General features: G+C 52.0%; 1 long non-coding RNA gene across 1 annotated transcript; it reads right to left on the bottom strand.

Moving 5' to 3' along the window:
- Positions 1–6542: 6542 nt before the first annotated feature.
- Positions 6543–9551, bottom strand: LOC107075637 (uncharacterized). The gene is made up of 3 exons (XR_001477153.2): positions 8839–9551; positions 7497–7555; positions 6543–6741 (listed from the first exon to the last, which is right to left on the bottom strand). It is a non-coding gene; the product is annotated as an uncharacterized lncRNA (long non-coding RNA).
- Positions 9552–14089: the final 4538 nt, after the last annotated feature.

The following is a 14089-nucleotide window of genomic DNA, read 5'->3' as shown; positions in this document are numbered from 1 at the left end:
AGCTGAGAGCAGCCACGTCTTTACACAGAGGGTGGCGGGAGTGTGGAACAAGCTCCCCAGCCATGTGGTTGAAGCCGGTACTTTTGCAGGCTGGTGGCCGTGGGTCCGCGGGGGGCAACACCACACCAGGCCTGTGTCCGCCTCGTCGATTGTATTTTCACTCATACACTCTTCCAATGTAATAGCATTTCCTTCCATACCGCAATGACTCTAAAGCAAAGTTTGCTCTGTTATTTCCACTGGCAAAGAAAGTTCATCCTGTAAAGCCAAACCATGACCTCAGAACAAGCACAGGTTCACAGCCAGGTTTTTACACTCTGCTCTCACCAGGTCCTGTTGCAGATGACGGGCGTAATCAGTGCAGGTCACCCTGGGACCCTCTGCCCCAGAAACCTCCACCTGCACACCTGGCAAACATGAGGAGAGCATGCAAACTCCACACAGACAGCCACCCCAACCAGAATCGAACCTGGGCCCTGAAACTGTGAGGCATTAACCCTCTGTGTTGTCTTCATGAGGATACAACACACAGTGAGGTCTGGTGCTGTTCAGAAATACCACAAAACACCACAATAAAACACCAGGTTTGCTAACTGGCCTGTTCCTGACCTTAATATCATGACAACATGACAAATCATAACATGAACACTTGGACATTTAAAATCACCCATTTACACAAATAACACAGCCACAGTGCAATGAGTCAGAAACAGACTCTCCCCACACAATACTGGGGAAAGCAGGTCTTACTTTTTTTAAGTTCAGTTGGAGAGAGATACTGATCTCGAGTTACAGTGAATTAATTGCTTTTTGAAGCAATTCTGTGAGGTGATACAGTGACTCTGAAAATTCCCCTTACCTCATAAAAGTTTCCATTAACCTGGGAACACAGCCTAGTGCTCCACTTTTGAACTATCTTTTAAGTGGAAGACTTAGACTAAGATTAAGATTAGTTTAATTAGGGAAATGTATAAAACCCAAGCAGACAGCACCTAACTGCTCTTGTTAAGACTGGTGCTTGTGAAAGACACAGACTGAGCCAGATGTATCAAGGACACCCCCAGAAAGTGCTCGGCTGGGGTCCCCTTGTTTAGTCTGACAATCCCAAGCTGCTACAGCTATACGAAACTAGACTTCACGCTTCAGTATAGATCGGTGACTCGTGTCTACTCCAGAAAGGTCAGCATTTGGCTATCACTTAAAAAGAAAATCTGTGCAAAAACAGGTGAGAGAACTTTGCGATGATGCAAATGGAAAAAAGGATCTGTCAATTTAACGCTACCTGGCAGTGTTCTGAATGTGTTCAGTGACCGAGGGCTCCTGGGGACAGCGAAATGTGACGTCACTCTTCATGACGGTGCTCACCAGCAGGGGGCGCTCACCCTGGGGTCTGTGTGGGTCCTAATGCCCAGTACAGTGATGGGGACACTATACTGTAAACAGGCGCCGTCCTTGAGACATAAAACCATGGTCCTGACTCTCTGAGGTCATTAACAATCCCGGGGTGTCTCTCGAGAAGAGTAGGGGTGTTACCCCAGTGTCCTGGCCAAATCTCCCCCTGGCCTTTACCCATCATGGCCTCCTAATAACCCCCGTCTCTGAACTGGCCTCATCACTCTGCTCTCCTCCCCACTGAGAGCTGGTGTGTGGGGAGAGGACTGGAGCATCACCCAGGTGGGTATACACTGGTGGGGGTGGAGGGGATCCCCATGACCTGTAAAGAGCTCTGAGTGGAGGGTCCAGAGAAGAGCTATAGAGCTGTAAGGAGTTATTAATAATTATTATTAATCATCTGCTCACAAGCAGTCAGGTAAGCTTCCTGTCGTCTGCCTGTCTCCTCCTGCTCTTGCGTTCTCCTCTTGGCCCCAGAGCCCCGGAGTCCTGTAGCCCCGGGGTAATTGGAGCAGTATAAAGAGCAGCTCACACTGCCCTCCCTGCTGGTGCAGCTGTGATGATGCCAACAGGTGAAAACCTCCAAGGTCTGCATCCACAGCATCTTCCTGTTTGGAAATGATTCTGTGAGGAAACTCCCAAAAAGTTCATCTTCTTGTTCTCTTACTGAAGCGGTTTGTTAGGTTTAGGTGCAACGGATTTTGCAGGATGTTACAGTGAGCAGTTTGAACTGAAGGGCTCAGATCCAGAGTGGGGAACCGTGTGTTGGGGAACGACGGCAGGTGTGTGAGGTTAACCTCGGCTCTCTGAACACTCCCGATAGATTCCTTCTGGGACGCTGGGGCGTACAGTGGCGGGCCTGTGGAAGGGGCAGCTCGGAGGCAGGGCTGTCTGTGCCACTCTCAGCCGAGCGAGAGAGGGAGGTGCTCAGAGGGACGAGAGACGAGGGAAGGACGGAGAGAGAAAGGCAGCAGAGAGAAAAAGGAGAGAAAGAAAGAGAGGAGGAAAACACGACGGGAGGGAGATGACGAGAGAGGGGGGTGTTGTCATGGAAACGGTGGCGGATTTGAAGGCCGAAAAGAGAATGTAAATGGGTTTATCCTGGGAGAGAGAGGAGCCGGAACAGGCGAACTGCACAGAGACAGAGAGAGTCTATTACTGCACTACTGTACCCCTACCGCCTGCACTCTCTCGACACCTGCCATGTCTCATCCACAGACACGGGAGGTAACACTCTTCATACAGCATGACCATAACTAAAGGGGTGAAAACATGACATAAAACACTCGATCGAGCTTCCCAAGTACGTGCTGAGGGCTTGAAACATCCTAATGTAGAGCTAAGGCTGGCTGCCTCTGTTGACCTCCCGAGTTCACAGATGCGGTGCATTGCTGAAGCACACTGTGTTTAGACAGGAGGCTGCAGTGCAAATGCTGCAGAATAGTCATGTTTCAGTAGTGAGCTGTAGTGAAGGTATGTGACAATAGTAGTGTTTCAGCAGTGAGCTATAGTGAACATGTTAGAATAGTTGTTTCAGTTGTGATCTGTTGTGAAGGTATGTAAAAATAATTGTGTTTCAGTAGTGATCTGTAATGAAGGTATGTAAGAATAGTCATGTTTCAGTAGTGAGCTGTAGTGAAGGTAGGTTTGAATAGTTGTGTTTCAGTAGTGAGCTGTAGTGAAGGTATGTGACAATAGTAGTGTTTCAGCAGTGAGCTATAGTGAACATATGTTAGAATAGTTGTTTAAGTTGTGAAGGTATGTAAAAATAATTGTGTTTCAGTAGTGAGCTGTAGTGAAGGTAGGTTTGAACAGTTGTTTTTCAGTAGGGATCTGTAGTGAAGGTATGTTAGAAAAGTGTTCCAATGGTGGTAGATACAAATACAGTACAATAGTCATGTTTCAGTAATCAGTAGTGATAAGACTGTAATACAATAGTCATAACTGGATTAGTACTTATTAGGAACTGTTATATTATTTTAATACATTGCACTATAACAGACATTTCTTAGTGAGCTGTAGTAAAAATTTAGTGAATTACTCAAGTTAAAATAGTGAGCTGTAGTACAACTACATGAAAATGTTTCAATTTAGAGTTATATCAACAGCGACAGCACCTGACACCCCAGTATCAATTCTTGGCAAACGTCTTCTTCTCTCAAAGGGCAACAATGCTGAACAAAGGAAAGAGGTAAATTATACCTCTAATTTAAGGCTGTAATTATCATGGACATTAAATAAAACAAACACTAAAAGCTGGTAAAAAAGTGCTGAGCATTTCGAGGCAAGAACTTCACAGAGATGAGTCAATTTGAAGCTATTTAAATGGATTAATAAAAATTTCAAATAAGGAAATAAACATAAAAACAGAGGGAAGAAAACCACCACAAAAAGAAGGGATTAATTCGCGGTGCCCGTGACGAGGCACGCTGTTTAATCCGGAGGGCAGCGAGCGAGCCGCTCGTCCTGTGGCTGTGGTGCCCGTGCGGTGCTTCGTGTCTGTTTTGCATGTTTAATTAGGCTCGTCAGCAGCAGGCGATCACCTCAGGAGGCAGAAGTCATATGGAATTCAGCAGGAAATGCAAAAGAACAAAAAACTCGTGCCGAGACAGACTGGGGGACCCAGAGCGAGGGGGAGAGGATGGAGGGATGAAGAGGGAGGAAGACAGGCTGCGGACAGGGGCAGTGTCAGGTCAGAGAGCGGGAGATCGAGCAGAAGGAGTGAGAGATACAGAGTGGGACACAGGACTGTGAACATGAGCGTTCCACAGACAGGCTGCTGTGTGTGAGTACCCACTCCTACCCACAAGCACCCGGACCCACCTGGTACACAGACCCACCTGGAACACAAGCACACAGACCCACCTGGAACACAAGCATACAGACCCACCTGGAACATGGGCACACAGACCCACCTGGCACACAGACCCTCCTGGTACACAGACCCACCTGGAACACGAGCACACAGACCCACCCGGAAGAACCCCAAGGCCCCAGAACACTGACAGCAGGAGGCACTTTACACAGAGAGCTGCAGATGTCTGCGACACAGGGTCAGGTTTACATGAGGAGGCTGAGATTCTGCTTTCTATCCCAGAAATGAGTGGGCCAGGCTGAATGGACTAGAGATGAGCAGCGCATTACACACCGACATCTCCCTTGCTTTTCATCTTCGCCCTGTAGTAATCTCTGCGCCCTCTGTCTCTCCTCAACCTCCCTCTCTAACATTTTCATTTATTTTGGTCTCACCCTCCCTCGCTGGCCCCCCAAGGCAGACAGTGCTGCTGGATTCACAGAGAGCTGTTGCGATCCCGTAATTAGATGCGACTCTCAGACTCCGCTACAGATGATGGGCTGGTTGCCTGGCAACTAATGGTTTCCGTGGTGACAGGAATACGCTGCTGCCAGATCAGTAACTGAGCAGTCAACCCCAAACACACACAGTGCGCCTTCCTGACACCCACAAAACACAGCAGCTCCGCAGCGCAGCGACACACACCGAGCTCAACGCAGCACAGGAGCGCAGCAGTGGCCAGTAAGCACAAGGCTCCCTCCCAGCCAGGACCCACGTGGCTTTCGCAACAGACAAGCTAACCGTCACCGGCTCGGAAAAGAAACACAGCAGCTCCAGAAGACACGTTTACAGATTGATCAGGGCAAAAGGTCATAGGTCCCAGAAAGGTCACAATCGCTCTCGTTGTCTGCGGGAGCTGCTCATGCTACAGACCCGAAGTCGCGCAGTCACACTGCGTGACAACAGAAACTTTGACTGGGTTTGACCTTTGACCTAAGGTTTAGGATTGCACAAGGCCCCCCCGAAGCTCATTCAGGAGCTCGGGCATCTCTCTGAAACACAAGAGGCGCACCAGGACCCGCAGCCGAAGTGTGTGTGAGGGGCGCGTAGACACGCGTCTGCTTCCCAGAGAAGCCTCTTGCATCGTGAGGGCGTCCCTGCACCCACCGCAGCGCCTTCCCACGCACCACCACGGCCGCACAGGGTTTCAGCGCTGTCTGCCCCACAGGACCGCAGGAAACATGGCTGCCCGAGTCCCGGGGGATTCTGGGGAGCAGAAGCTGTGGCGTGCTCGTGTGGGGGGCGAGGACTCGCTCTGATCATGATTAATTATCTGTTGTTTCTGCAGTGCCTTTCTCGCGCAGCTGAGTGCTAATTGGGGCGCCGTGGGACGCTGCTGCGAACAGTAATGAACTTCTAAGCGCGTAATAATCACTCTTTCAATTAACAGCGCCGGCCGCCCGCGCCCCCAGAGCCCCCCAGCACGGCGCAGCGTCCTCAATGAGCGACGCGCCCGTCACATCCACGGGCTGCCGTCTCCATCAGACACAGGCTCAGGGTAACTGATAATTATATAATTATATAATTGCTTACACTTATATAGCGCTTTTCTGGACACTCCACTCAAAGCGCTTTACAGGTAATGGGGATCCCCTCCACCACCAGTGTGCAGCCCCACCTCACATCAGCTCTCAGTGGGGAGGAGAGCAGAGTAATGTAGCCAATTCATAGATGGGGGTTATTAGGAGGCCATGATTGGTAAGGGCCAATTGGAAATTTGGCCAGGACACCGGGGTTACACCCCTTCTCTTTTCGAGAAACGCCCTCGGATTTTTAATGACCACAGAGAGTCAGGACCTCGGTTTTACGTCTCATCCAAAGGACGGCACCTGTTTACAGTATAGTGTGCCCATCACTATACTGGGGCATTAGGACCCACGTGGACCACAGGGTGAGCGCCCCCTGCTGGCCCCACTAACACCTCTTCCAGCAGCAACCTTAGTTTTTCCCAGGAGGTCTCCCATCCAGGTACTGACCAGGCTCACACCTGCTTAGCTTCAGTGGGTTGCCAGTTGTGAGTTGCAGGGTGATATGGCTGCTGGATGATACAGCACCGCACGTGATATAAACACGCGTGAATGAAAGCATAAGAAGAGTTGTTGGCACTCGATTAAGATTTCTCGATGGTGTCTGTAAGATCAAACTTACCGCTTCTCTGAGCGTGAGGACGTTTACACAGCTGCGTCCGCGTTCCTGCAACGAGCATATATTTGTCTACAAGTCAACTGTTTTAGTTAACGATACAGTTACAGAACGTTTCATATTAAAATTAAACTTAAAAAAAACCTCACCTGGGGGTGGGAACACGCATTCCCTGGACAGGAAGAGAACAGATTTCTTTAGGTCGGGACTCTCGGGCAGTGACGAGGCGCAGACAGGCGGCGTGAACGGGTCACCAGCGAGGCTCGCAGTTCGCCAGGCTGGGCGCTAGGTGGCAGCAAAGCTCTGTATTCCATGTGGTTGTGGCGCAGCTGGTGAGCTCCTGCACTTCAAACCTGGGGGAGAGACGCACAACAACACAACTTGTGTTGATCTGCACCGGGCACGTTAAAATGAGCGCCCCTCCCCCTGACTTTCTCAAGAAAAAAAAATAAAATGGCTTTTGACTCTTATTTTTCATGAGTACCCTCGAGAGTGTCTTCTGAGCGAGCAGGAGCACCAGGGCGGCGCTGGGACGCCGCGCTGGCCCAGCTCTGTTACTCCTATCACGTGGCCCTGGAGCCGGGGACCAGGCTGCACGAGTCCCTCTGGGGGCCCGGCCTGGACACCAGAACTCACCCTTCCGCTGTCTCTCCTGCGCCAGGCTGCAGCCTGCAGGCCTGTGCCACGGGTCACAGTGCTGGGTGTGCGAGTGTGCGAGTGAGTGTGCACATGTGTACGAGTGTGCGAGTGTCTGAGTGTGCGTGTGTGAATGTGTGTGTGTTAGTGTGTGCATGTTTGCGAGTGTGTGTGTAAGTGTGAGAGTGAGTGTGTGTGTTAGTGAATGTGTGTGTTAGTGTGATTGTGTCTGAGGGTGTGTGTTAGTGAGTGTGTAAGTGTGATTGTGTTTGAGGGCACACACCTGTGGCTGTTGGCTTCTGTGAGGCGGGATGTTGGGGTTCATGCCCAGTCACAGGTAAAAGTGTGGAGCTGGGCCACGGGCAACGTGGGGGTACCCCTTCATAAAGAAACAGCTCTGGGAGGGGAGATCTCCTGCATGTGGAGCAGGGTGTAGCTGCACTGCTTTATTGACCCTGCCAGAAATACTCACTGCTGCCCACATCACAGGCCCAGCTGGAGGAGCCTCCATCTGGAAGGAACAGCAGCAGCCTGTGAAAAAGACACAGAAAGAAAAAGTACAGGCAGAGCGAGAACTCAGTTTAGAGCTGAGGGACTGGGAAGAGGCAGTGTGGGCCAGTGGTCAGAGCTGAGAGAGAGAGAGGCAGTGTGGGCCAGTGGTCAGAGCTGAGAGAGAGAGGCAGTGTGGGCCAGTGGTCAGAGCTGAGAGAGAGAGAGGCAGTGTGGGCCAGTGGTCAGAGCTGAGAGAGAGGCAGTGTGGGCAAGTGGTCAGAGCTGAGGGAGAGAGGCAGTGTGGGCCAGTGGTCAGAGCTGAGAGAGAGAGGCAGTGTGGGCCAGTGGTCAGAGCTGAGAGAGAGAGAGGCAGTGTGGGCCAGTGGTCAGAGCTGAGAGAGAGGCAGTGTGGGCAAGTGGTCAGAGCTGAGGGAGAGAGGCAGTGTGGGCCAGTGGTCAGAGCTGAGAGAGAGAGGCAGTGTGGGCCAGTGGTCAGAGCTGAGGGAGAGAGGCAGTGTGGGCCAGTGGTCAGAGCTGAGAGAGAGAGGCAGTGTGGGCCAGTGGTCAGAGCTGAGAGAGAGAGGCAGTGTGGGCCAGTGGTCAGAGCTGAGAGAGAGAGAGGCAGTGTGGGCCAGTGGTCAGAGCTGAGAGAGAGAGGCAGTGTGGGCCAGTGGTCAGAGCTGAGGGAGAGAGGCAGTGTGGGCCAGTGCTCAGAGCTGAGAGACAAGGAGAGAGGTGATAGTGGTCAGATTTAGCAGTAAGAACTGTGGAAGAGGGAAGGTAAAGTCTCAATTTGCATTGTGTACATTTTACAAATGCAGTAAGTATGTGTGTGTGAGAGAGGAAGAGTGCTGTATTGGTGCAAAGTCTGCTTATAACACTGCCCCAACCTACCCAAAGCCCCCACTGCAGCCTTACCCATTATGTAATTGATCCCAGAGTGAATATTTGAGTTGCCAGAAACAATTTATATCTTTTTATCTTTCAGACAAGCCTCATACTGATTCCAGATGGGAGTGATACTTGAGTGTTGGAGTTTATTGCTTAAAAAAATGAATACTCTAAAGCCCTCTACTTCAAAAAAGACCCCCAGCTGCATTAAGTAGAATAGTGTCTGGGCTTGGCCAGGGAGCACTTTGGGGTATTGGGTACAGAGCAGAGGGGCAGTATGGGACTGTAGCACACAAGGAATTAAGCCCAGGGCCCCAGCACTGCAAAGCAGCATGTTCACCAATGCACTGTCCTGGATTTCTTGCTGACACCAGGTTCTGTTCTGTCCCGGGCTTCATGATAAGACCCGGCAGCCTGTAATACGACTTTACCTCATAATGCAAGCTGTGAGGACATCATGGGAGTCCCCTTCTCTGAAGGCAGCAGCTAATTCACGTCCTCATAACGATGCCGGAGTGTGTGTGGGGCACCTGCCCTGGAGACCTGATCGCACACTCACACTGCAGTGCTGTCTCGCAGCTGTGAGGACACACAGCTCCTTGGGGAAACAGGCTGCAAGCTCTTTTTAGGCCCGCAGATCTCCATGGATGAGTAACCGATCCTGGAGACAATAGCCAGAGACTTCGGAACCCAGAGGAACATGTACTGGGACAGTAACTATGGACACACACAAGATCAGGCTGGGTCCTGTCACTGGTCCTGATGGCATCCCCAGAGCCCACACCACTGGACGGACCAGTCTGTCTGCAGTAGCTCTGCCGTGCTGGGTACTGCAGCTCATGTGGACCACAGATTTGTAGGTCTCCAGGACCACAGATCCACAGAACCACAGAACCACAAGACCCCAGGTCCACAGGTCCACAGGTCCAGCACAAGTTCAGAGTTAGTCTGCAACATGCCTCTGAAGGCATCTCTGCTGGATCTCTAGCCTCATTGTCATGCTGAAAAATGAAGATCTCTGCAATCAGATGAGTTCCAAATGGAGCAGTTGTCTTGACTTCAAAAACACTCCCAGGTAGTCTCAGATCCAGCCTTGTCTCTCACTGTAGATCTCTGGAATAATAGCTGTTCTCAGAAGAAGCTGGCATTACCTGTATTAAAAATAATCAAACATGGGACTCATCAGACCGTAACAGTGCCAACGCTGTATCTCTGCAAGTTGGTTGAAGTTCATATGCAGGTCCATTCAAACCTGTGGTGATCCTCTAACACAGCTCAGAGACAGAGCTCCTCCTGGGTGACAGCTCCACTCTGGATTTCGGTCTTGCTCGGGGGAAGTTTTGCCTTTCTGGTCTCTGTGAAAAACTCATCGAGAAAGGAAAATAATAGAATTTTAAAAATCAAAACAACCCAGCATGCTCATTACATTCATTGTGAGTGTGACGAAACACTACGACACTGAACTGATCGTGTGGTTTCCAGGGTGTGCCCAGGGTGAAGTGTTTTTCCAGAAGCCTATACTGCTTTTTCTTCCCTGGTCTGATGGGTCTGCTCTGTGTGCAGTATATAAAGCCTTCATGCTCCATTAGCAGCTACAGCCTTTCTAAATGAGGTTTATACAAAGCCTCACTGGTATATTGCCATCAGTTCATCAAGAAGCAAACTCTCTGTCAATGACCTGTGCAGAGTCTAGAAAATACAAAGCACACTGTCAGACTATACAGCACTCTCTCCACTTCTCTCTCTCTCACTCTCTGGTTAAATACTTAAACTGCACTTCTTAAATATCTCTATTATTCTCCTTCTGCCTCTCAGCTCTAACATGCAATCCACAGAGATCTTGAGCCCAGTCTGGCTCATCCACAGCCCACACTCCATCATCAGCACTGGGAGACACTCTGTCATCAGACTGCACAGCACTGGGAGACACTGTCATCAGACTGTACAACACTGGGAGACACTCCATCATCAGACTGTACAACACTGGGAGACACTCTGTCATCAGACTGTACAGCACTGGGAGACACTCTGTCATCAGACTGTACAGCACTGGGAGACACTCTGTCATCAGACTGTACAGCACTGGGAGACACTCGGTCATCAGACTGTACAGCACTGGGAGACACTCTGTCATCAGACTGTACAGCACTGGGAGACACTCGGTCATCAGACTGTACAGCACTGGGAGACACTCTGTCATCAGACTGTACAGCACTGGGAGACACTCGGTCATCAGACTGTACAGCACTGGGAGACACTCTGTCATCAGACTGTACAGCACTGGGAGACACTCTGTCATCAGACTGTACAGCACTGGGAGACACTGGGAGCAGTCCTGCGTGTCTGTCAGTCGATTGCGCTTGGCTTGACTGTGGTGTGTGTGTCACTGCCTCTCCTGCACATGAACGTGCCAAGTGAGAAAATCATGAATTATCGAGGGGGTGCAGCGATCCGGCCCCCCACTTCTGCCAAAGCCCCCCCAACACCACGTCCCCTATGTGGCAGCACCCTGAGGAGAGAAACACGATCACAGGCAGGTGCTTTGGGATTTAAATACAAAACCATCAATTATTCAAGGAAGAACCACGCAGGGGAAACAGATATTTCTCTCACTATGAAATGCTCTGAGATTGCTTTCTGTTTCCCCTCCTACATACTGGCTACAGCACGTACGACTCCCCCTGTTCCAGTATTGCAGACCCCAGATCCCCCAGCAGCGTCACCTGGACCCCAGCCCCTCAGCTCTCATAACGGGCCTGCGTCTGGCTCTGCTCCTCAGCTCTGCCCCGAGTCCACACTGCCTCCCTCCCTCCCGGTTCCAGCCCACACTGGGATAGACTCGGCCGTGATCTCCAGGTACACACCCGCATCACCAGGTGTGTCCAACAGCAACCAGAGGCAACATGGTCCGTCTCGTCTGTGACATCCTCCATCGTCTCTGCAGAGACTAGTCTCCCACAGCTTTCAGATCTGTTCTCATGTGAGCTGTGCTGCCCTGAAGCACCACGTGATGCTCCAGTGCCTTTCATGCACAGTAAAGTGTCCGAACAGAATCAAAGAGCTTTCTTGAATTACAGTGATTCCAGGTCTGCCTGCGTCCAGTCTGTGTCCAGGCTGTGGTCACTGAGCCTGTCCTCTCTGGACTGCTGGGCAGCAATATAAATGTCCAACAATATGTCAGTACTGTAAATGGCTGTAAATGTTGGGTTAATTGTATTTGCTTTGGCCAGACTAATTCATCTGGCAGAGACAGTGTGAGAGAGTGAGGCAGGAGTGTGCAGACGGTGTGAGAGAGTGAGGCAGGAGTGTGCAGACGGTGTGAGAGAGTGAGGCAGGAGTGTGCAGACAGTGTGAGAGAGTGAGGCAGGAGTGTGCAGACAGTGTGAGAGAGTGAAGCAGGAGTGTGCAGAGACAGTGGGAGAGAGTGAGGCAGGAGTGTGCAGACAGTGGGAGAGAGTGAGGCAGAAGTGTGCAGACAGTGGGAGAGAGTGAGGCAGGAGTGTGCAGAGACAGTGTGAGAGAGTGAGGCAGGAGTGTGCAGACAGTGTGAGAGAGTGAGGCAGGAGTGTGCAGACAGTGTGAGATAGTGAGGCAGGAGTGTGCAGACGGTGTGAGATAGTGAGGCAGGAGTGTGCAGACAGTGTGTGAGAGAGTGAGGCAGGAGTGTGCAGAGAGTGGGAGAGAGTGAGGCAGGAGTGTGCAGACAGTGTGAGAGAGTGAGGCAGGAGTTTGCAGACAGTGTGAGAGAGTGAGGCAGGAGTGTGCAGAGACAGTGTGAAAGAGTGAGGCAGGAGTGTGCAGAGAGTGTGTGAGAGAGTGAGGCAGGAGTGTGCAGACAGTGTGAGAGAGTGAAGCAGGAGTGTGCAGAGACAGTGTGAGAGAGCAGGCCAGGCGAGGGTGTGGTGTTGAGGGAGACTGCAGGGCCCTGCTCTGCAGCTCTGTTTTTCAGACAGACATGTGATGATGAAGAGGAATATCTGCAGCCCAGCCTTGGAGCAGCTCTGCGGTCTCCGAGGCTGACGGCCCCCCCGGCGCTCAGTGTGTGGTCCCCGACTGAGCCATGAACTGAGGGGTGTGTTTGTGCGAAGCTGCTGCCAGCGTGAGCAGAGCCTGAGAAAAACACACTGAACTCCACACACTGCGCACACTGCCAGAGCAGTGCAGGCAGGCGAAGGAGATCTACTGTAGTGTGCATCTGTCCACTGGCTGTCCTGAACACACTGCCCACTGATCACACACAGCCACAGCTCACTCACACTGGGACACTGAACACACCACAGCCCGCCTCGCTCACACTGAGACACTGAACACACTACGGCCCCCTCGCTCACACTGAGACACTGAACACACTACGGCCCCCTCGCTCACACTGAGACACTGAACACACCACGGCCCCCTCGCTCACACTGAGACACTGAACACACCACGGCCCCCTTGCTCACACTGAGACACTGAACACACACAGCCACAGCTCAGCTAACTCACACTGGGACACTGAACACACCACAGCCCGCCTCGCTCACACTGAGACACTGAACACACCACGGCCCCCTCGCTCACACTGAGACACTGAACACACACAGCCACAGCTCAGCTAACTCACACTGGGACACTGAACACACCACAGCCCCATCGCTCACACTGGGACACTGAACACACCACGGCCCCCCTCGCTCACACTGGGACACTGAACACACACAGCCACAGCTCAGCTCACTCACACTGGGACACTGAACACACCGCGGCCCCCTGGCTCACACTGGGACACTGAACACACCATGGCCCCCTCGCTCACACTGAGACACTGAACACACCACAGTCCCTCGCTCACACTGGGACACTGAACACACCACAGCCCCTCGCTCGCACTGAGACACTGAACACACCACAGCCCCCTCGCTCACACTGGGACACTGAACACACCACGGCCCCCTCGCTCACACTGAGACACTGAACACACCACAGCCCCTCGCTCGCACTGAGACACTGAACACACCACAGCCCCCTCGCTCGCACTGGGACACAAGGCCCCTGAGCTGAGTGAAGGCAGATAAGACCCCATGTCTGCTGTGAAAGCACACGTGTTTTCTGAGCTGGTGCAGCAGATGGAGTCTGTCCCTGTAACCAGGCCCTGCCATGTGAAGAGGAGTTTAAAATAAGTGCTGTTTCACTGTGAAAGAATTCGCCCAGCCTGCTGCAGTCCAACAGTTCATTATCCCCCTCCTAATTACAGACCAAGCTGCATGCTTTCTTTTGCTTTTATAGCTCCCTAATATGCTATTTGTGTCAGTTTGTCGGAGAAACCCGGCAGTGTTTAACCCCGTCTGCGCCCGACTCGCAGCGCTGTGGCTCAGTCAGGGCTCTAGGAATCCAGCTGTGTCTCCATGGGCCGCGGAGCAGGCCTCTTTCATTCTGCCCCCTCCCTGCCCCTCCACACGGCCGCCTGCAGGGGCACAGCGGCACCGCGGATCGCCTCGCCGGGCACTGTGCGGGGGTACAGAGGAGAGACTTGCCCCACGCATCGGCGCGCTGCTGAGAGACCGGCCTCAACAGCGCCGCCCTGGTGGTGCTCGCGCGCCGGTGTCGTCCGCCAGCTGGAGTGCCTCGTACGGTGCATGCCTGTACTCACGCTTCTAGAAGTTTTTACACGTCATTAAAGTTTCAATGTAATTGTGAAAGATG

The sequence above is a fragment of the Lepisosteus oculatus genome, chromosome 23 (assembly GCF_040954835.1).
Source record: "Lepisosteus oculatus isolate fLepOcu1 chromosome 23, fLepOcu1.hap2, whole genome shotgun sequence".
NCBI classification, from domain to species: domain Eukaryota; kingdom Metazoa; phylum Chordata; class Actinopteri; order Semionotiformes; family Lepisosteidae; genus Lepisosteus; species Lepisosteus oculatus.
Note: the sequence above shows the minus strand (reverse complement) of the source record. Positions and strands in the feature narration are given on the sequence as shown.